Source organism: Myotis daubentonii, chromosome 6 (genome assembly GCF_963259705.1).
Source record: "Myotis daubentonii chromosome 6, mMyoDau2.1, whole genome shotgun sequence".
NCBI classification, from domain to species: Eukaryota; Metazoa; Chordata; class Mammalia; order Chiroptera; family Vespertilionidae; genus Myotis; species Myotis daubentonii.
Genome location: NC_081845.1, coordinates 93,911,238 through 93,935,175, shown reverse-complemented (window position 1 = coordinate 93,935,175; position 23,938 = coordinate 93,911,238). Strand labels below are relative to the sequence as shown.

Sequence of the window (23,938 nt, the reverse complement as noted above, 5' to 3'; positions counted from 1 at the left end):
ATGACTAATAGGGCAGAAGAGACACACTTCCTTATAGAAGAATTACAAATATTATATACAGATGCTCCCCCTTCCAAAAGGTGGGACTTAATTCTATATATCCCCCAGCGAGCTAAACTTAGTGATTCGTTTCTAAACAATAGAGTAGGAAGCACAGTAACTTTATGGTGGAGAACTAACTACTTGGGGACAAACTACTTGACCAAGTGATCATGGTTAACATCTCCAATGAAGTTATACAAATTTCAAGTACTCCTTATGACATTTATTTCCCCACTGTGGATTCTTCCCCAAACTCATAACATCAGTCTAATCATGAAGAAAATATCAGACAAACTCAGATTGAAAGTATTATAAAGGACGCTAGATGGTATTCCTCAAAAACGATCAGAGGTTATGAAAAACATGGAAAGACTGAGAAACTGTCACAGACCAGAGGAAATGGGGAGACATGACAACTAAATATAATGTGGCACCTAGACTGGATTCTTGAACAGAAAGAGGTACTAAGAGGAAAACTGCCGGGAGCCGATCCATCCTTGCTGTTTCAAGGGACCTGGCATATATGGCATACTGTTCTTGATATGTTTGCTCACCTTCTTGGCACTATGTGTTTTAACCAAGGTCACCTCTCTGAGAAAGGTTGTTTCCCCAGGTAGGGATTTTCCCCTGAAGTTAGGGAGGGAATAAAACCTCTTAACTAAGTGCCAGGCGGGTAATTAATCACTTTAACTACGAACAATCATGCTTAAGCTACATAATCTTTACTCCCTGGAATGGAGATAAGAAACACCCTAACCTTTGCAATAGAGATTGATAGGACTGGAATCAACTGGTATAAATACAGATGTAACAAGACAGAACCTACACAGAACCTAGACACAGAACCTAGACACAGAACCTACACAGAACCTAGATACAGAAGAACTTCGCTGGAGAGAACATGGCAAAAGATCCTGGACAGAAACTGGCCACAGAACCTAGAGACAGAGCCTAGCGAGAGAACCTGGCTGAAGAACCTAGAGACAGAACCTGGCTACAGAACCTGGATAGAACATGGCAAGAGAACCTGACTAGAACCTGGTGACTGAACCTGGCTGGAGAACCTGGACAGAACCTGGCTGGAGAACCTAGCGAGGGAACATGGCTACAGAACCTGGCTGGAGAAGCTGGAGAACCTAGCAAGAGAACATGGACACAGAACCTGGCTGGAGATCCGAACCAGAACTTCGCTGGAGATCCAGACCAGAACTTGGCTGGAGATCCTAGCTAGAGATCCTGGCTAGGCTGCTGATCAACTGAACGCTGCCTCCAAGTCTTTCCCTCTTCGCCGTCTCCGTCCACACCTTTGGGGATCCCTGGACCTGCTGGGGTTGGACCCCAGCAACTGGCACCCGAACAGGGATCCCTAGGTAAGCGCCCCACACTCGGGACGGATCGGACTCCACTGTAGGAAGAGGGTGGATAGTCTTCGCCGACTCCATCCACACCTTTGGGAACCCCTGGAACAGGTTTCCCCTAGGTAAGCCCCCCCCCCCCGCCGCCCCATTGAGAAATCTAAATAAACAATAATGTTCCAATGTTGATGTCTTCACTCTAACAAGCGTGTGGTGGTTATGTAAGATGCTGACAATGGGGAAAACTGGGTATATGGGAGCTCTCTATCGTCTCTGAAACTTTCCTGTAAGTCTAAAATCAGTTCAGAGTAAAATTTACTAAAGAAATTAATGTAGCATTAAAAATTGTATCTTCAGGTATTAAGAGGGAAAGCTGCAACACAGCCAACACAAATCATTCTCTCTGTAGTGAATTGACTACAAAGGGGAGGGCTTTCATCCAGTGGGCAAAACAGGTTGTAGGAGGGCAGGGAGGCAGGGCCTATCATATGCTCAAGTTCTTCAGAGGCCTCAAAAGCCCACCTTATCAACCCTACAAGAGTCACTCCTATCTACAGGGAGATGGCTCCTTTCCAGGGCAACTCCTCAGTAGAGCTTAAGGAAAGGGCCAGTTAACAGTCTTCAAACAGGGGCAACAGTACAAATGAACCACATGTTGGGCTGAGGCTGCCTAATTCTAGAGTCTACCTCTGCCTGCGCAGAGGCCATCAGAAGCCACAGGTACGCAAACAATACTGTGGCATTGATAGGTTTCACTTGGTCTGGGCTCCCGCACCAGGAAGCATAACCTGGCTTAGGTGGCACACACATGGCAGATTACCATGGAAGTCACTGGTAGATTTGGAGGTTGGGGATTCAAATCCTTCCTAAAACTCAACTCATCTTCAAAGCACAACAGGAACCTCACATTTCCCTAGGATTAAGAAACAACACTCAGTGGTTGAGTGTTGACATATGAACGGGGGTGGGGTGGGGGGGTGGGGGGTAGTCACAGTTTGATTCCCAGTCAAGGACTTAGCACAGGTTGAGGGCTCGATCCCCAGTGTGCAGCATGCAGGAGGCAGCTGATCAATGATTCTTTCTCATCACTGATGTTTCTGTATCTCTCTCCCTTTCCCTGCCCCCACCCCCCCATAAAAAGAAAGAAACAAACTGCGCCCTAGCCAGTTTGGCTCAGTGGATAGAGCGTCAGCTGCGGACTCAAGGTCCCAGGTTCGATTCCGGTCAAGGGCATGTACCTTGGTTGCGGGCACATCCCCGGTAGAAAGTGTGCAGGAGGCAGCTGATCGATGTTTCTCTCTCATAGATGTTTCTAACTCTCTATCCCTCTCCCTTCCTCTCTGTAAAAAAAAAAATCAATAAAATATATTTTTTTTAAAAAAGAAAGAAAGAAACAACTTGGGTCTGGAGAGGTAAAAGGTACCAGTCAGTTACTGGGCCACAAGCTACGGGCTCACATTTCTTCTTGAGGGAAAACTGGGTATGTATTGCCTAGCTTCAGTGAGAAAGGCTTGAAAGGAGAAAGTCTGATCACTGGTTGTCTCTGGACTAAAACAAGTCCCGACAGTTAGTGCATAGGTCAACACTATGAGCAGGTCTCCACATCTTGGTGTCTGTCTCTTGGAACTACCAAGGTAACAGTGTGTGTACCACTGTAAGAAGAGGGCACTTCCAATTGTCCTTACACTGATCTGCCTGAAGTTCAACTTCCAGCATGCATTTCCACATTATTTACTTAACACAATAGCCTTGCTTTCCTGACACATGCCCAGCAGGCACTCAGATGCTTTTACTATGTCTTCCTCAGCACCTAAGGGAGAAGAGGGAAAGGCAGGCACCACCAGTCATCAGCTTCTCAGAGGACAACTTCTGATTTTGGGGGCCCCATTTAGACAGACTGACTGCGTAAGGTCTGATCTCTACTCAAATAACTGCTTCCCTTTCCATCCTCACTCCCCACCACCTCATCTCGCCAGAAATGTGCATTAGAAACTTGTTCCTTAGTTTCAGTATTATTCTCAGAAATTTCCTTTTAAAATGAAAATGCCCCTCAAAGGAACATATTAAGCTACCTTAACCTCATCATCAGGTCAACCAATGGGCACAAGTTCACATAGGGGAAAAGAAAGAAATGCCTAAGAAGGAATACTGGAAGCCTAGGTGAGATGAGACAGTGAAGGGTCCCAGGTGCCCCTCAGAGGGACAGGGGCTCAGAAAGCAAAGTGGAAATGGCAATAACAAATAAACTATTCCTACTTCACAATTTTTCCAAATCATGCTCCATTTACTAATCATGAACTTTTACCTTAAAGGGGGGGGGGGAGATTTTAATCACTTATTTATTTGCTTCAAGTCTTAAGATACTATGATTCCCTACTTCCCAAATCCATTAAAAGAGTAAAAACATGTCAGGCACGAAAGATAAAAATCAGCTCAGAATGAAAGAAAAAAATAACCCTGCCATTAACTGGGCTGGGAGAGCAGACAAAGATAAAGGCAGGTGCAAAGTTAATAGAAAACATTATTTCTCCCAAGGTCGGTCAGCAGCTGTAAAATGCTGTAACAGCTCTCTCTGAGGGCCACTGCTTTCTTACCAATGATGCCCCCAGACCTGCTTTGTTACTGAGGATACCCAACTGCCAAACTGTCCTTGTCTCATGACAGCACCCAAACCCTAATTAATCCTCTCTTCTAACCTTGCCTCAGAAACAGCAGCCAATCCAAAATTGATCCCCACATGCTTGAGAGCCTCTTCAGAATTGTTCAGCAGAAACCCAAACCTTAGAGAAGTCTCTCCCCTCCTCCCCTTATTGCAATGGAGAGATCAGGCAGGTTGTCACCACCTGAACCCTTTGATTCATCTTAGCATCACTAATAGCGAAATAATTTTGAAAATGAAGAACAAAGTTAGAGGTCTCACAGTTCCTGACTTCAAGACTTATTACAAAACTACAAAATAGTGTAGTACTGGCAGAAAGACAGGCATATATACCATGGAAGAGAATGGAGAACTAAGAAATAAATCCTCATATTTACTGGTCAAATGATTTTCTACAAGAATGCCAATTCCACTTCAAAGGAGAAGGGTAGTTTTTTTCCCAACAAATGATATTAAGAAAACTGGATATTCACGTGCAAAATAATGAGGCTGGAATCTTACCTTACACCATATATAAAAACTAACTAAAAATGGATCAAAGACCTAACCATTAAGAGCTAAAATTGTAAAGCTTCTAGAAGAAAACACAAAAGGAAAGCTTCATTATGTTGGATTTTGAAATGATTTTTTGGGTATGATACCAAAAGCACAGGTAATCAAAGAAAAAAGATAAATTGGAATACATCAAAATTCAAACTTTTTGTACATCAAAGGATACGATCAACAGAGTGAAAAAGCAAACAATGGAATGAAAAAAATACTTGTAAATCACCTATCTGATAAGGAGCTAATATGCAGAATATATTAAAGAACTCTTAAAAATAAAACAAATAGCCTGATTAAAAAATGGGCAAAGGACTTGAATAGACAAACTGAATGATCAACAAGCATATGAAAAATGCTCATCATCACTCAACATTAGGGAAATGCAAATCAATGAGACACACTCATTAGGATGTTTACTCTAAAGAAACAGAAGGTAAGTCTTGGTGAGGATGTAGAGAAACTGGAACCTTTGTGCACTACTGGTGAGAGGGTAAAATGGGACAGCCGCTATGGAAAACAGTATGGCAGTTCCTCAAAAAAATTAAAAAATAGAATTGCCATATGGTCTAGCAACTCCACTTCTAGGTATATACCTAAAAGAACTAAAAGCAGGGTCCTGAACAAATATTTGTATATCCATTTTCACAGCAACATTATTCATGATACCAAAAGAAATAATCCAAGTATATACTGATGGATGAATTAATTTTAAAAGTGTGGTCTATACATACAATGGAATAATTAAGCTTTAGAAAGGAAGGAAATTCTGAGACATGATACAATTTGATGAGATGTATGCTAAGTGAAATAAGCCAGTCACAAAAGGATAAATCCTGTATGATACCTCTTATTTGAGATCCCTGGGGTAGTCGAATTCATAAGAGGGGCCAGAGGGAGAGGAAAATGAGGAGTTCTTTTTTAATAGGTACAGTGTCAGTTTTACAAGATGAAAAGAAAAAGAGTTCTGGAGATACAGGGTGGTTAGTTGCATAATAATGTCAATGTACTTAATGCCACTAATGTATACTTTAAAGTGGCTAAAAAGGTACATTTTGTTATGTGTATTTCACCACAATTGATTTAAACACACACACACACCCTTTATGCCAGTTGCTGAAGGTTAATGGGTACTGTATTATGTGGCAGAATCAAAACCAGAAGTCAGTTCTTTTGAACCCTGGTCTCGTGCTTAGCTACAATACCACGCAGCACTCCTTCCCCACCCCCTAGTCAGTTTTGAGAGTTCAGTCCATCAGGAAATAGATAATACTCTTCCTGGCAGAAAAGATGGAAATATTAACATCCTAATAATTTGAACTTTTGTAGCATATTAATAGAGCACAATCTGAGTGGGTGATAGCACAACTGCAGAAAATTAATATAGCAAGAAAGTACATTTAAGCAACTTAAATTACTACTCTAAATTTCAAAGTACAATTACATTTTAGGATAACGCAGGGAATCAAAACTATAGCTACGAGAACATTAAGAGCCAAACATATGCAACCGGACTAAAATACACAGCTTAAAACTGATTTTTAACAATAATTTTTAGTATTAACACTGAAAAGCACTTAAATACGGTGCTTGATAAAATGGCTTAACATTTAAATATTGTCCATTTTATATGCAAATACGTAGAGAAATGGCTGGTATTTTTATTCCTTCACTTCTTGCTGAATTTCTCAACCAGTCTGACTGGGACACGTGGTGCTTCTTGATATCTGTGGTATTTTCATCAAAGGGTAATTAAAAATAGAAATATTCAACCGGAAGTACTTCCAAGTAAATATTTAGTTCAACAAGAAAGTAAAATTTTTAATGTTTTTATTGATTTTAGAGAGGAAGAGGAATAGAGAGATAGAAACATCAATGATGAGAAACACCAATCAGCTGCCTCCTGCAAGCTCCCACCAGGGATCAAGCCCCCAATCCAGGCATGTGCCCTGACCTGGAATCGAACCAGCACTCTCTTGCCTCATGGGTTGATGCTCAACCACTGAGCTACACCAGCTGGGCCAGAAAGTCAAATTTTAGTCTAGCAACTAATTTACCTTATTTGATCAATCTTAAATATCTTCATTAATAATAATAATAATTATAAAGGCCACTCCTGCCCTAGCCAAGTGTCTCGGTTGGAGTGTTTTCCAGTACACCAAAAGGCTGCAGGTCCAATTCCTGGTCAGGGCACATACCTAGCTTTCAGATTCCATCCCCAGTTGGGGTGCGAAGGGTAGGCAGCTAACCAATTGATGTTTCTCTCACACATCTATGTTTCTCTCTTTCTCTCTCCCTTCCTCTTTCTCTAAAATTCAATATAAAACATATCCTTGGGAGCTCAGGAGGATGCTGTGTGCAGTGGTGGTGGTGGCTGTGCCTGGACCTCATGGTGCAGAAGGCCTGGAGCCTGGTGGAGCCAATGGAGCAGAGCCAGCCACACACGGTGCCGCAGGGGCAGAACCTGGTGTTGATGGAAACCATTTTCAGCATCCTGCTGGTGACCATGATCCTTATGGCATTTTGTGTCTACAAACCCATCGGAATCGATGACAGCCGAGCAAGCGCTTCCAGGAGTATTTGGGAACAGAGTAAGTTGTGTTGCACATGGGTCAGTGGAGAAGTTGGAATCTGAACTTTCATGCTTCGAAATGACCTTTGGTCTGGACAATTGGTAAATGCTGATTTAGAAAAAACACGTAGCAGTTTTTTTGTAACACTGTAATGCAAATAATTGGCCACTGAGTCTGCATCTAGTATTTCTTTTTATATGTGGCTACACTTGTTAAAAGACCTAAAGCTCAGCATAAAGTTCTGGGTAAAAATGGAGTGCTCATGAGAAAGAAAACACGGTAACCTTGTGAGTGATATAAAACCACATTGGGAAGGACTAATCGTTAATGTCTGAAAAGATTAAGAAGACTTAACATGCAGACAGACATTCCCTACTTAAGAACCACTTGGTGACAATAGGTTAAGAATCACAAACGTTTGTAATTACACTGAACTGGCCTAAAGTACTTTGGTTGCAAAGCAGTGTCCACTGTGGAGAGCTTGGGCCATCATTCCTCATGCAGCATCGGCTCTGCACTCAGGTGCCCCACTGAAGTCAGGGTCACATCAGGCAGACCTATGGTCATGTGTACGCTTAGGCTGGAAGGCTCTAGGGTTGGACTGAAAATGTTTCTAGTTGACCCATCTGAAAAAGAACTCCTTCCTGCTCAAGCATACGGATCTCCCTTGTACTGCACTTAAATCTTTCCAGCCCTTGGCCTAAAACTTGCGGCAACTTATCAGATTCGGAATCTAAGAGACTTAGCAGGAACTTTTTCTTTTCGGCCCTGGGTGGGAAGGACTTACTCACTGTACTAGGCAGAGTGGCGAGTGGGTATGTGTTTACACACATTTAATTTCAGCTTTGGAAATGCTGCTATTTGTTTGCACTGTTGGTGAACTGGATCCCCCCCCCCCCATTTAAATGATACTTTTGTACTTACAATGTGGTCATCAGTATTTATATTATTTTAAAGGTGCTAAGTTTGTGTTGTTAAATTGAAATGCGTATCTTGTGCTCCAAACAGCACTAATTTTTTTTAAACCTGCACTTAATGTGAAATAACTGATGTGGGATCCTGTAACTCTTTGACTTAAGGATTTTGTCTGTAACCTTAACATTGAGGCATTCAAATGTTAACTGTTCTGTGCTTTTCAGCAAATGTCAAAGTAAAATAAAAAACACAACAAAAACATACCCTTGGGTGAGGATTTAAAAAAAAAAAATCACTCCTCTTGGTATACACATGCTTTTTTTAAAAAAAAATATTTTATTGATTTTTTACAGAGAGTAAGGGAGAGGGATAGAGAGTTAGAAACATCGATGAGAGAGAAACATCGATCAGCTGTCTCCTGAACACCCCCTATTGGGGATGTGCCCACAACCAAGGTACATGCCCTTGACCAGAATCAAACCCAGGACTCTTCAGTCCGCAGGCCGACGCTTTATCCACTGAGCCAAACTGGTTAGGGCTACACATGCTTTTAATATGAGATTTAACTTAGGACTCTGACACCTTCCCACAGAGTTACTACTATGTTTCGAATACTTAACAGCATAAGACATAAACCCCATTTGTCTTTTTTTAGCAACTCAAACTCTAACTTTAACACAATTAGGGACAAAAGTATAAAATAGCATTACTGACAGGAGTCATCACTGGTGAAAGCTCTTTGACCTAGAGATTTCAGATCATGCACACTGCATTCACTCTGCTCTCCCATCTCCCTCCTAAAACAACCAGCTTTGTTTCTGGCTTCAGGGAACTGCTCCCAGTCAACATCATCATCCTAATTGGACCGATGCAAGAATCACCAAAACAAAACAGTAACCACTCCCTCTCAACATTCTCTCCGAGGAGAACTACACATCAGATATCACATTCACTGACATCACAGCCAAAGACAGTGATAAAGCAAAACTTCTGGAATATTTCTTCATTTTCTCCCTACCCCCTACCCCCATTTTTTACTTTCTTCTTCATTTCTTTGGTCTGACACAACTTTTCCAAGCATCCATTACTCTTCATTTCTATTGTGGGCTCTTAATAGGACAAAATATTTTCCAGGCTTGAATCTGAGTATAGAGTTTTGGAGAAATGAATGATTATTCATCCCTAGACTAAAGTAGGTCTAGCAACATCCACACAGAGGGTACCTTAGGGCTCATTCATGGCCCTCTGGACTTCTCAATCCTATAAAAGGAAGTCAACTTTACCGCCCACTCACATCTGAGGCTTGAAAGGGCTGGCTGGGCTCCCACAGAGCAGCTGAAGTTCTGGAGAGATAGCTCAGCTGTGGGAGGGAGGTTGCCACCGAGAACTCTAAGGTCTAAACCCCAAACTAGGCTTCCCAGCCCAGAGAGGCAGAACTGATAAAGGTGCCCACATAACATCTCGTTATGAAAAGCAGCAGAGTTGCTGTCTGTCAGGGAGAGATGGCTGGAAACACAGGCACCCTCTTAAAGGGCCAACACACAAAATTCATGTGCAGCCATTTACCTTGGGCTCCAGCAGAGGGAGGGCAGAGTAGACTGGAGCTGTGTGAGCAGAAGCCAGGGTTGGGGGCTCTGGGGTTAGAGACCGGTTTCCTGAGCTGAGTCATTTCCTCACACTGTGAAGAACATCTTTCTCAGGCAGACCTTTGCCATCCATGTGGTTTTTGCCTGAGAGGAAGGCAGTTGCCCCATCCTATTGGAAAATCCTTGCCCCACCCTGTATAGTTTCTGAGACCCATTAAGAGACTGAGAATAACAATCAGCCCCCAGGCAGAAGCAATTGCCCCACCCTGTTGGAAAACCTCTCGCCACACCTGTGATGATTGCCTGAAGCTCAAGACTGAATAAAATCAATCTGAAGGCAGAGGAAGTTCATAGGAGACTTTGAGTTTTGTTCTGACCTAATTAGAAACAGTGGTTGACACTGTCCTGCACTAGAGATTTTAAGGTGTAGCAGATCTAACTAATACACAGTCACAAACTCAAACAAGCAGACAATAAACAACCCCCAAACAAAAGAACAAGAGTTCTACAGAAGAAGAGCTAAATGAAATGGAGATAAGAAATTTATCAGACATAGAGTTCAAAATAATGATGGCAAAGATGCTCAAAAGCATGAGAAAAGATATAGTAACTATGAAGAATGACATAGCACTAACAAAGAACACAGTGGGAGGAATACAGAGCAGGTTAGCGGAAGCTGAGGATTCGATCAGTGAACTAGAGACAGAGTAGGAAAAAAAAAATCACTCTATCAGAGAACCAAAAAGAAAAAACAATTTTAAAAAAGGAGGACAGCTTAAGGGAGCTGTTCGACAACGTGAAATGTAGTAATATTTGCGTAATGGGTGTGCCAGAAGAAGAGCGAGCAAGGGACAGAGAATGTGTTTGAAGAAATAATGGCAGAACCCTAGCTGGTTTGGCTCAGTGGATAGAGCAGGGGTGGGCAAACTTTTTGACTCGAGGACCACAATGGGTTCTTAAACTGGACCGGAGGGCCGGAACAAAAGCATGGATGGAGTGTTTGTGTGAACTAATATAAATTCAAAGTAAACATCATTACATAAAAGAGTACGGTCTTTTTTTTTTTTTTTAGTTTTATTCATTTCAAACGGGCCACATTCGGCCCGTGGGCCGTAGTTTGCCCATGGCTGGGATAGAGCATCAGCCTATGGACTGAAGAGTCCCAGGTTCGATTCCCATCAAGGGCACATGGCTAGGTTGTGGGCTCAATCCCCAGGAGGGGATGTGCAGGAGACAGCCAATCAATGATTTTCTCTCATCATTGATGTTTCTATCTCTCCCTTTCCTTTTCTCTCTGAAATCAATAAAAAAAAAAAATGGCAAAAAACTTCCCTAACCTGGTGAAAGAAAAAGTCACACAAGTCCAGGAGACACATGGAGTCCCATGCAAGAAGAATCCCAAAAGGCCCAAGCCCAGGCACATCATAATTAAAATGCCCAAAATTAAAGACAAAGAGAGATTATTTAAGGCAGCAAGAGAAATGCAAACTGTTACCTACAAAGGAGCTCCCATAAGGTTGTCAGCTAATTTCTCATCAGAAACTACAGGCCAGAAGGGAAGGGCATGAAGTATTCAAGGTAATGAAAAGCAAGGATTTGAAACCAAGATTACTATATCCAGCAAGTCTATCATTCAAATTAGACGGTGAAATAAAGAGCTTCCCAGACAAAAAAAAAAAAAAAAAAAAGACTAAAGATGTTTATCACACCAAACCAGCACTGCAAGAAATGCTAAAGGGACTGCTGTAATGAGAAGAAATAAAGACACATAGGAATGCAGAATTAAAATGGCAATAAATAAGTACCTATTAATAATAACCTTAAATGTAAATGGATTAAATGCTCCAATCATAAGACATAGGGTAGCTGAATGGATACAAAAACAAATAAATTATATGTTGTCTACAAGACACCCACCTCAGAACAAAGGACTCACACAGGATGAGAGTGAAGGGATGGGAAAAAAATTTTTTATGCAAATGGAGAGGGAAAAAAAAGCTGGGGTAGCAGTACTCATATCAGACAAAATAGACTTCAAAATGAAGGCCGTCACAAGAGAAAACAATGATACAATAAGTATAACCCTGGTAAACATATATGAACCAAATATAGGAGAACCTAAATATATAAAAAAATTTCTAGAGGGCTTTAAGGGAGAGACTGATAACAATACAGTCATAGTAGGGGACTTTAACACCATGCTGACTTCACTGGATAGCTCTTCCAGACAAAAAAATTACAAAGGAAACAGTGACTCTAAAGGATACACAGAATCAGATGGATTTAATTGACATTTATAGAACATTTCACCCTAAAGGTGAAGAATATACATTCTTCTCAAGTGCACATGGGTCATTCACAAAGATAGACCACATGTTAGGACACAAAACAAGTATAAGTTCAAGAAGACTGAAATCATAGCAAACATCTTGTCAGTTCACAATGGAATGAAATGAGAAATCAATTACAGTAAAAACACCCCAAAACACTCAAGCACATGGAGGTTAAATAACATGTTACTGAACAATGAATGGGTTACCAGTAAGATCAAGAAAGAAAAACTTCCGAGAGCCCTAGTTGGTTTGGCTCAGTGAATAGAATGTAGGCCTGTGAACTAAAGAGTCTGGGGTTCGATTCTGGTCAAGGGCACATGCCTGACCAGAGGATTAGGGGAAGCCGAGGATTAGGGGAAGCCAAGGATTCAATCAGTGAATTAGGAGACAGGGTAGAAAAAAAAATCACTCTATCAGAGAACCAAAAAGAAAAAACAATTTTAAAAAAGGAGGACAGCCCTGACCAGTTTGGCTCAGTGAATAGAGCGTTGGCCTGCAGACTCAAGGGTCCCAGGTTCGATTCCGGTCAAGGGCATGTAACTTGGTTGCGAGCACATTCCCAGTGGAGAGTGTGCAGGAGGCAGCTGATCGATGTTTCTCTCTCATGGATGTTTCTAACTCTCTCTCTCTCTCTCTCCCTTCCTCTCTGTAAAAAATCAATTAAAAAAAAAAAAAAAAAAGAGGACAGCTTAAGGGAGCTGTGCCACAATGTGAAACGTAATAATAATACCCAGGAGAGGGCATGCAGGAGGCAGTCGATCAATATTGTCCCTCATCAATTATGTTTCTATCTCTCTCTCCCTCTCCTTTCCTCTCTGAAATCAATAAAAATATATTTAAAGAAAAACTTCCTGGAAACAAATGAAAATGAACAAAAAACAACCCAGTAAAAGCAGTTCTGAGAGGAAAATTCATAGCACTACAGGCCTACCTTAGAAAACCAAGAAAAATTAATAACAGACTATTTTTTTAATTAAATCTTTACTGTTCAGATTATTACAGTTGTTCCTCTTTTTTACCCCCATAGCTCTCCTCCACCCAGTTCCCACCCCACCCTCTGCCCTTACCCCTCCCACTGTCCTCATCCATAGGTGTACGATTTTTGTCCAGTCTCTTCCCGCATCCTCCTCGCCCCTTTCCCCCCCAAGAATAGCCAGTCCATTCCCTTTCTATGCCCCTGATTCTATTATTTGTTGTTCATAATTTGTATCTTTACCTTTTTCTTCTTCCCCTTCTTAAAGGATACCTTTCAATATTTCATATAATACTGGTTTGGTGGTGATGAACTCCTTTAGCTTTTTCTTATCTGTGAAGCTCTTTATCTGACCTTCAATTCTGAATGATAGCTTTGCTGGATAAAGTAATCTTGGTTACAGGTTCTTGCTATTCATCACTTTGAATAATTCTTGACACTCCCTTATGGCCTGCAAAGTTTCTGTTGAGAAATCAGCTGACATTCGTATGGGTACTCCCTTGTAGGTAACTGAGTTTCTTTCTCTTGCTGCTTTTAAGATTCTCTCTTTGTCTTTTGCTCTTGGCATTTTAATGATGATGTGTCTTGGTGTGGTCCTCTTTGGATTCCTTTTGTTTGGGGTTCTCTGTGCTTCCTGGTCTTGTAAGTCTATTTCTTTCACCAGGTAGGGGAAGTTTTCTGTCATTATTTCTCCAAATAGGTTTTCAATATCTTGCACTCTCTTCTTCTGGCACCCCTATAATTCGGATGTTGGTACGCTTGAAGCTGTCCCAGAGGCTCCTTAAACTATCTTCATATTTTCGGATTCTTTTGACTTTTTGCTTTTCTGGTTGGGTTATTTTTGCTTCTTCGTATTTCAAATCTTTGACTAAATTCTTGCGATCCTCTTGTCTGCTGTTGGATCTCTGTATATTATTCTTTATTTCAGTCAGTGTATGCTTAAATTTCTAGCTGGTCTTTTTTCATATCCTCCAGGGACTCACTAAATTTATCGGCCGTTTCCAGAAAATTCTTGAAAAACCTTATAACCGTGGTTTTGAACTCTATATCCAGTAGTTTGCTTTCCTCCATTTCTGTCATTTGTGACCTGTTTCTTTGTCTCCACTTTTTTTATGCTTCCCTGTGTTGGTAGAGTGGCTTTGTGTGCTAGGTGTCCTATAGGTGTCCTATAGAGTGGCTCAGCCTCCCCCATTACCTGAGGTGGAGACTCTTGGTGCACCCCTTTGTGGGCTTTGTGCACAGTCTTATTGTAGTTAAGCCTTGATTGTTGTAGTTATCACTGGGAGGAATTGACCTCCAGGCCAACTGGCTGTGAGAATCAGCTGTATCTGCAGTGGGAGAACTTCTGTGCTGAAGACACCCTTCTGGAGCAAGACTTGCTTCAGTGGGGCTTTGGTGCTCACTGAGTCTGCCCCCTGAGTGTGTCCCTTATGGATGTGAGGAGTTGTAATCTGGATGGTCCCATTCTGACTACTGGGTACACTGGCACTTAGTTAGGTCTCTAAGGAGGTGCTAATTTAGCCTCTGCCTGAGGCTACCCAGCAGGAGCTATGGAGAGATCTGCAGGTTCCCCTTCCTTTTGTGGGGTTTGGAGGTGCCCAGATGAGGCCCAGCTGTGAAGCAATGCAAGCTGCTGTGGGGCCTTGGGCCTTCTCTTGGAAGTTCTGGGTCTGTCTGGCCCAGCTGCAATTTGTTAGGTAATTGTCAGATTGCAAAGGGCAAGGGCATTCATATGCAAAAGCCTCTGCACACAGCCTGGGTGGAGTGGGTCTCAGGGAAACAACAGGGCGGAGCAAACAACTATGGCTGATCCTTAGTCCTACCCTAAGAGGCCCCCGTCTCAGTGTCCTGGTAATTACTGCAAGCACCTGAGAGAAAGCCGCCCTCTAGTTCCGACTGCTGCCAGACAATCCAGTTTCTCCCCGTATGAGTCCTGGGTCCCCAGAGACTTGCCCAGAACTGGAGTTCAGAGCAGTCGGGAGCTTGAGACTCCCTCCCAATTGAAAAAGACAACCGTGTCCTCAGTTGCCTTTCCACATGTGCCTCCGTACCTCTGCCCTTTACTTCCGCACCTCCTCTGAGTCTGTGTGCTTTTCTCTTTCCTTCTAGTTGTAGAATTTTCACTCAGCCAGCCTTCCTGTGGTTCTGGATGATGTCTGTTTTGTCTTTTAGTTGTATTTTTGAAGTGGTTGTGCGAGGCAGCAATTTCTGGTGTTTATCTATGCTGCCATCTTGGTTTCTCCTTAATTAATCCCCTTTTATTTTTTTATTTTTTTTTTATTTTTTTATTTTTTTAAATATATTTTATTGATCTTTTACAGAGAGGAAGGGAGAGAGATAGAGAGTTAGAAACATCGATGAGAGAGAAACATCGATCAGCCGCCTCCCGCACATCTCCCACTGGGGATGTGCCCGCAACCCAGGTACATGCCCTTGACCGGAATCGAACCTGGTACCCTTCAGTCCGCAGGCCGATGCTCTATCCACTGAGCCAAACCGGTTTCGGCAATTAATCCCCTTTTAATGTGCATGAATTTCGTGCACCAGGCCACTAGTGCATACATAGTATATTTAGAAAAGGAACTATAAGGATGTTCCCTTTGGTTAATATCCAAAATATATAAGGAATTCATACAACTTAACAAAAGGAAGACAAACAATCCAAGTAAAAAATGGACAAAGGACCTAAAATGGACTCTTCTCCAAAGTGGGCATACAGATGGCCAAGAGACATATAAAAAAATGCTGAAAGTCACTGATCATCAGAGAGATGCAAATTAAAACAACAATGAGGTATAATGTCACATCTCTGTCGGAATGGCTACCATCAACAAATCAACAAATGGCAAATGCTGGCAAGGATGTGGAGAAAAGAGAACCCTACCTAGTTCACTGCTGGTGGGAATGAAGACTGGTGCAGCCATTATGGAAAAAGGAATGTAGCTTCCTCAAAAAATTAAATATGGAACTGCCATTTGACCCAGTGATCCCACTTCTAGAAATATACCCTAAGAATCCCAAAACACTAATCAGAAAGAATGTATACGCCCCTATGTTCATAGCAGCACAATTTACAATAGTTAAGACCTGGAAACAGCCCAAGTGCCCATCAGTAGATGAGTGCATAAAAAAGCTGTGGAACATGTATACCATGCAGCAGTTAAAAAAAAAAAAAAAAAGGATCTCTTATCCTTTGAGACAGCATGGAGTGACCTGGAGAGTATTATGCTAAGCCAGTGGTTCTCAACCTTGGCTGCACATTGGAATCAGCCTGGGAATCTTTTTAAATCCTGATTTCTGGGCCTCATCCTCCGGAAATTCTGTTTCTTTTTTACTAATGTTGTGACCCCACCCCATAACAAAGAAACAGAATTTCTGGAGGATGAGGCCCAGAAATCAGGATTTTAAAAAGATTCCCAGGTGAGTCTAATGTGCAGCCAAGGTTGAGAACCACTGCGCTAAGCGAAATAAGCCAGTCAGAGAAATACAAGTATCACATGATCCCACTCATATGTGGAATCTAATGAACAAAATAAATTGACAAACAAAATAGATTCAGAGACAGAAGCATAGAACAGACTGTGGAATCTCAGAGGGGAAACTGGGGGAGGTGGGTGGGTAGGAAGTGATAAACCAAACAACTTGTATGCATATATGCATAACCCAAGGACAAAGAGAATAGGGTGATAAAGGCCTGGGGCGAAGGGGGAGCAGGGCACAGGGGCAGGCTAGCCGGGGTTAATGGGTAAAAAATAGGGGACATATGTAATACTTTCAACAATAAAGACTTAAAATAAATATACCATATAAAAAAGTAAACAACCCCAAAAAACAATTTGCATATTAATATTTTAATAAAAATTTATATTTTCTTTCAAAATTTTTAAAGAACTGTCAATCCCAAAATTCTGTATCCTTGGAACCTAATATTCCAGATCAAAGAAATTTCTGTTAACAAAAGGGCTGTAGCTACCATAAGAAAAAAACATGCTGCTTTCAAATTATATTACTGCCCTTCTACCAAATCCTTGTGTAGTTGTTGACTGCAAAATTATAAAACTATTTGATAAAACAAACAGTGTTAGCACTAAAGAGCACACATTGAAACAATTTTTACTATATTTTATAGATGGATCACTGTTTCATCTGATTTTTTTACATACATTTTTATTGATTTCAGAGAGGAAGGGAGAGGGAGAGGGAGATAGAAACATCAATGATGAGAGAGAATCATTGATCAGCTGCCTCCTGCATGCCCCACACTGGGGATCGAGCCTACAACCCAGGCACGGGCCCTGACTGTGAATCAAACTGTGACCTCCTGATTTATAGGTCCATAGTCAACCACTGAGCCATGCTGGCTAGGCTCACCTGACTTCTTGATTGTCTATGCTCCACAGAGGTTAAGGACCCACATATCTGCATTTTAGAGGTTAATCTGAACAATACAGCCATTTCACATTGCCTTTGACTCATGCAGAACTACCTGGACATGACCACCAATCAGTCACCATCCCCTGGTGGCAGTACAACCAAAGGCAGGCTTCCTTCTCTGAAACTGAAAAAGCCTCTCACCCTATAAACTTATTATAGATTTCATAATATAATTAAGGATTTCAAACCTCATTTACATTTTGAAATGTCTCTTCTAAAAACATTTCCCATACAAATCACAATCAGCTTAGGTTAGCATTTCTTCTGTCAAAAAAGAAATCTGTTGTTTTCAAGGACTACTAATACTTCTGATATCAGAGAATTCTAGAGATCAGAAATGAAACAAAGAGTACCTTATTAAGGATCTTCTAGAAGTAAATGAGGCAGCCTTTTTCAGTCCAACATAAAAGAGAGACATTCTAAAGTTGGGGTTAATAGGTAAAGAACTGGCAGAAATGCCAAATAGAACGGTGTCTAAATAGAAGACTCATGTCTAGAGGAAGTTTGTATGAAACCAGAGCTTTTATAACATGATCAGTTAAAATACAGAAGAATGAGATGGGGCAGTCCTGAAATTACTGGCTAGGGAGGACACTGTAAATTGGAAAAGTTAGAGTAAGTACTTAACAAAGGTTTTAGGAAATAAACAGTTGGTTTACATAGAGCACCCAATAACTCTCCTAATATGTGAGACATATTGCAGTTTGGAAGCATAATAAGGGAAGTTCCATTCCTAACCTCTGGGAGACTATCCTATATAATAAAAGGGTAATATGCAAATTGACCCTAACAGCAGAACAACTGGGAATGACTGGTGACTATGACACACACTGACCACCAAGGGGAAGATGCTCAATGCAGGAGCTGCCCCCTGGTGGTCAGTGCACTCCCACAGGGGAAGCTCTGCTCAGCCACAAGCCAGGCTGATGGCTGCCAGCACAGTGGTGGTGGCGGGAGCCTTTCCTACCTCCTCAGCAGCGCTAAGGATGTCCGACTACAGCTTAGGCCTGCTCCCCGGTGGCAAGTGGACATCCCCCAAGGGCTCCCGGGCTGCCAGAGGGATGTCTGACTGCCAGATTAGGCCTGATCCCTCGGGGAGAGGGCCTAAGCCAGCAGGTGGACATCCCCTGAGGGGTCCCAGACTGCAAGAGGGCACAGGCCAGGCTGAGGGACCCCCCAGAGTGCACAAATTTTTGTGCACCGGGCCTCTAGTAAATTTATAAGTATTCAATGGACACATGAAATGTCCCTAGGGACCCATGTGAAGTATTTAACAAAAAGATCTACTTCAAGTGGGAGAAGCCCTCATCAGCATGTGGTAACAAGTGTATGACCTTAGCCTGGCCGGCTTGGCTCAGTGATTGAGAACCGACTTATGAACCAGGAGGTCACCGTTTGATTCCGGATCAGGGCATATGCCCAGGATTGCGGGCTCGATCCCCAGTAGGGGGCAAGCAGGAGACAGCCGACCAATGATTCTCTCTCATCATTGTTGTTTCTATCTCCCTCTCCCTTTCCCTTCCTCTATGAAATCAATCCTATATAATAAAAGCCGAAATAAGTGTCCAGTCATCCAGTCGGCCATTCAACCAATCAAAGCGTAATATGCTAATGACATGCTAAGGCTGCTCAACTGCTCACTATGACATGCACTGACCACCAGGGGGCAGATAGCTGACCAGTTGCTATGATGTTCACTGACCACCACCAGTAGGTTAGCTTGCTGCTGGTGTCTGGCTGATCAGGACTGAACGATATGGGCCAGGCATGCCCTGGAGCCCTCCCATGGTCCCTCCCCGGCTGACCAACCTCCTGCATCCTTCCTTGGCCCTGATTGATCGTGCACCAGTGGAGTCTCTCGGCCTGGCCTGTGCCCTCTCATAATCCAGGACTCCTCAGGGAATGTCAGAGAGCTGGTTTTCGCCCAATCCTGCAGGCTAGGCCAAGGAACCCCACTGGTGCATGAGTTTGTGCACCGGGTCTCTAGTAAAAATATATTTTTTTAAAAAAAGAGTATGACCTTAGCTTACTTCAGAACTAGGACCCCTATGATTTGTAGGAAAGTATCACAGTGCGGGGGTAAACCTCTCTTGTAGAATTTTGGAAAAGGGCACTCCACTAGGAACAGGGCAGGTATATTACTGCTGGCACCAAGGCTAAAATAGGGATAACCACTCATGCTCTTCTTCCCAAGAGCCAAGTGTTCTATAGGTACTGTGTATCTCCAAGCAGGCAGGAACTCCTTGGGAGAAAACTGATATTTACCCCACTACCTAAGAGAGGCCCTGCCAAACTCAACCCCACCCTCAGTCCCACTCACTCTGGTAGTGGAGAGAGGACTCCCTCCCTAAACCCTAACAAGCATCAACAACCTGGAGGCAAAGTTTCCTTGAGAACTCCATAAAATGCAGTTAGTACTTCCTTCATAAGGTAATTTATATGTAAAAAGTCTAGTACAATGCCTGATATACAGTAGGTACTAGATAACATTGCTTTTATCTAAGAAGCAAAAGTCCATAAAAAGAAGATAAAATAAAATGTTTGGGCTTGAAAATGTATCTATTAGGAATCAGATACTTAGAGCTACTCAACCAAGGGAGTTAGATATGTGTTGAGGGGAGGGTGCGGGGGGGGGGGGGGGGGATCAGTTGTAAAGATGAACATGTGAAATTACAGGTATTTAGTGAGAGAGGGCCAAGGGTCTTATAAATATGCCCACATCATGAAGAACTATCCACACAACGTGCCAATTGCACCCCCGCTGAGAAACTCTGAGAGCACAATCAAGCTAAAATGGGGAAAGGGAACCCATGTGTAAATTATTTAATATAGCAAAAATTCCTTTTGAGGAAGAGAAATTAGCTGAAACACCATAAGCATTATTATAAAAAATAAGAATGGATTCTTTCTAGAGAAGACCGTCTAAAGCAGCGGTTCTCAACCTTCCTAATGCCCCGACCCTTTAATACAGTTCCTCATGTTGTGGTGACCCCCAACCATAAAATTATTTTCGTTGCTACTTCATAACTGTAATTTTGCTACTGTTATGAATCGTAATGTAAATATCTGATATGCAGGATGTATTTTCATTATTACAAATTGAACATAATTAAAGCATAGTGGTTAATCACAAAAACAATATGTAATTATATATGTGTTTTCCGATGGTCTTAGGTGACCCCTGTGAAAGGGTCATTCGACCTCCAAAGGGGTCGCGACCCACGGGTTGAGAACCGCTGGTCTAAATACTATAGAGACCATCCCACCAAAAACAAAACAAAACAAAAATACAAGCTTTGTTGTTAAAACAGAAAGATGAGGTACAGAGAATTACCTAACTTGTCCAAGTTTATGCCCAGGCAACCTGGTTCTACATTCTGAATTCTTACCACCACACTATGCTTAATGAGCTAACAAGCTAAGAATGAGCAAGAAAAACTAGGAAGAGCCAATCATGAGTAACATGGTAGGTGTTTTGTGTGTTTTTTTCATGTATCCTTAGTTGTGGTTTTTATGTATATTATATGCACTTTCTGCCAGTCACTTAACACCTCTGCTATCAGGATGTGTTTTATAATCATCAGTAATCTAAACTCAATGAAATACAGTAAGTTTGTAAAATGAAATTAAATTCCTTGCTAACACAGATAAAGACTTTGCAAACTACACACCACAGAGCCCTGACAGTGGGTCACCTCAGACAGGGAGCTAAACAGGCTAAGGAAGCTTTCAATTCAACAAAACCAGTTTCATTTTTATCTTTTCCCCTTATTTGAAGGGGACATTCACATATGCTACTATCAAGGAAAGGATTCCACTGATTAAGAAAAAAACCTAGAAAATCACGGGACCAGATAAATTAAGATCCCTTAAAACCTGTAGATTCCATCAAGTCCTGAGAAACAACTCAGACTACATGACCAAGAAAGGCTTTAAATATTTTACTGCCTCCAAAGCTAGTATATTTATACTCTACCTACTTTTAGAATTTGAAAGAGATGTTACAAGTACAAATTAAATGTCCCAATACTGATAATTATTTTCAATTTAACACTAAAAACAAATTCACAAAACAGGAAGGACTAGCACTCTCAAACACTGGAGAACACCAAGAAGCAGTATCTTTGCATCAAAGGGTTGTTTTTTTTAAAAAAGTCATGTGTTATCTTCCCCCTCCCTTAAAAATGCTAATATTCATTTTAAAAATCCACTGATCAGCCCTGCCTGGGTAGCTCAGTTGGTTAAAGCGTCATCCCAATACGTTGCAGATTCGATCCTGGGTTAGGGCACATACAAGAAGCAAGAAGCAACCAATGAATGCATAAATAAGTGGAACAACAAATCAATGTCTCACCATCCCTTTCCCCACCTTTCCGCTCTCTAAAATCAATTTTTAAAAAATCTATTAAGAAGCCACTCTCTGCTTTGCACTGGGCTCAGCTTTTTGAAAAGTTACAAAAGTTAAGTAAGACATGTATCACCATTTTTGTTTGTTTGTTAATCCTCACCAGAGGGGGTTTTTCCCATTGATTTTTAGAGAGAGTGGAGGGGAGAAACATTGATGTGAAAGAGACACATCAATTGGTTGCCTCCCATATGGACCCCGACCAGGGCTGGGGATCGAACCTGCAACCCTGATATGTGCCCTTGACCGGGAATCAAACCCAGGACCTTTCAATCCTCAGGTGGACACTCTAACCACTGAGCCAAACCAAACAGGGCTAAACATGTTTGAGGCCGTAAAAGTATTTAAAGTTTCCACTGCCTGTCAAAACATTAATTCCAGGTTTCCTTCAAATAACACCAAAGGCCCCAATGCCAATTAAGAGCTCCCTGAGGAGCCCTAGCCAGTTTGGCTCAGTGGATAGAGCCTGGGCCTGAGGACTCAAGGGTCCCGGGTACGATTCCAATCAAGGGCACATGCCCTGGTTGCAGGCTCGATCACCAGTCAGGGTAGTGCAGGAGGTAGCCAATCAATGATGTTTCTAACTCTCTCTCCCTCTCCCTTCTTCTCTGAAATCAATGAAAAAATATATATATTTTAAAAAAGAGCTCCCTGAGGGGAAGAACTATTTCCTATTTCTTTTTCTTTGGATTTCCAGGACATGGGATATAATAGAACTAATAAGGATTGATCTGTGATTAAGTATAATTACACAGGAAAAAAAAAAAAAAAAAGATGACTCAAGGGTTTCAGGCCTGATCATCTCACTGAGGTGCCAATGAGAAGAATGTAAGTTTGCCTGGGAGATGTCAAAATTCAGAAATCTACAGAATATCCAAGTGTTCTGTCCATAAACAGTTAAAACACAGGTTTGGTGCTCCAAAAAGAGTGTGCAGCCACAGATATGAATTTGAGCATCACCATGAATGCTGTACTGGTGAGAGCTGAAACCATGTGAGTAGATGAGGTCACTGAGCATGATCAGAGCTCAGCTCACAATGTAGTAATCTTAAGGCAAAGATGGGACTCGACAGAGACAGAGCAAGAACATTCAGAGGGGAAAGAGAAACAAGAGAGGTATTATGTGGCTCTAGGAAGGTACACATTTCAAAAAAGTTTTAGAGTATGGTGTCAAATGATAGATTAGTTAGTATGAAGACTGCTAGATCTGGTAACTGGTTTATCACTGATAAACATTTAATTGGAGTGGGTAAAGAACAGATTGGGTTGAGCCCTGGCCAGTGTAGCTCAATTGGTTGGGCGTTATCCCATGCACTGAAACGCTGTCAGTTCGATTCCTGGTCAGAGCACATGCATTAGGGTTTTGGGCTCGATCCCCAGTAGGGTGCATGCAGGAGGCAGCTGTCCAATGTTTCATTGTCACATCAATGTTTCTCTCTCTCTCTCCCTTCCTCTCTTCTTTCTCTCTAAAAATCAGTAAAAAGTGTATTGTTTTTTAAAAGAAAATTTTATAAAAGGAATAGATTGGGTTGAAGAATAAATGGAAAACAGAAAGCCAAGATGGTGAGTATGGATCACTTTGTTTAGAAAGTTTGGCAATAAAGGCGTGAGAGGCATTAGCAGCTTGACAGGTCATCAGGTTGAAGGAAGTATGCACATTTTTTTGTGTGTTAATCCTCACCCAAGAATACTTTTCCATTGATGTTTTAGAGAGAGTGGAAGGGGGAGGGGGAGAGATAGAAACACTGACGTGAGAGACACATAGACCAGCTGCCTTCCGCACACGTCCCACTTGGTGCATGGAGCAAACCCATAACCAAGGTACATGTCCGTGATTGGGAATCGAACCTGTGACCCTTCAGTCCACGGGTCGTCGCTCCAACCATTGTACCTCACCAGCCAAGGCAGAAGTCTGCACATTTTGTACGTTATCTTTTTTAATATGACTTGTGTGTAGATATTCTGTAAACAAAGACTGTCTTCAATGTTCTTATAGTACCTACTAGATTATATAATAAAAACAGCAACATTACTAAATCACTGTTTAGAATGCAATATATATCTCATACAATTCACTAAATTTTAAGTAAAATCCTAGTGTAAAAGGGAAAGCACTAGAT

The 23,938-nt window shown here is 41.8% G+C and overlaps 1 protein-coding gene across 1 annotated transcript in view; it reads right to left on the bottom strand.

Annotated features, from left to right (window-relative positions):
- The window catches only part of ILRUN (inflammation and lipid regulator with UBA-like and NBR1-like domains), a 104,898-nt gene that overhangs the window by 26,760 nt on the left and 54,200 nt on the right, over positions 1-23,938 (bottom strand). The window lies entirely within an intron of this gene.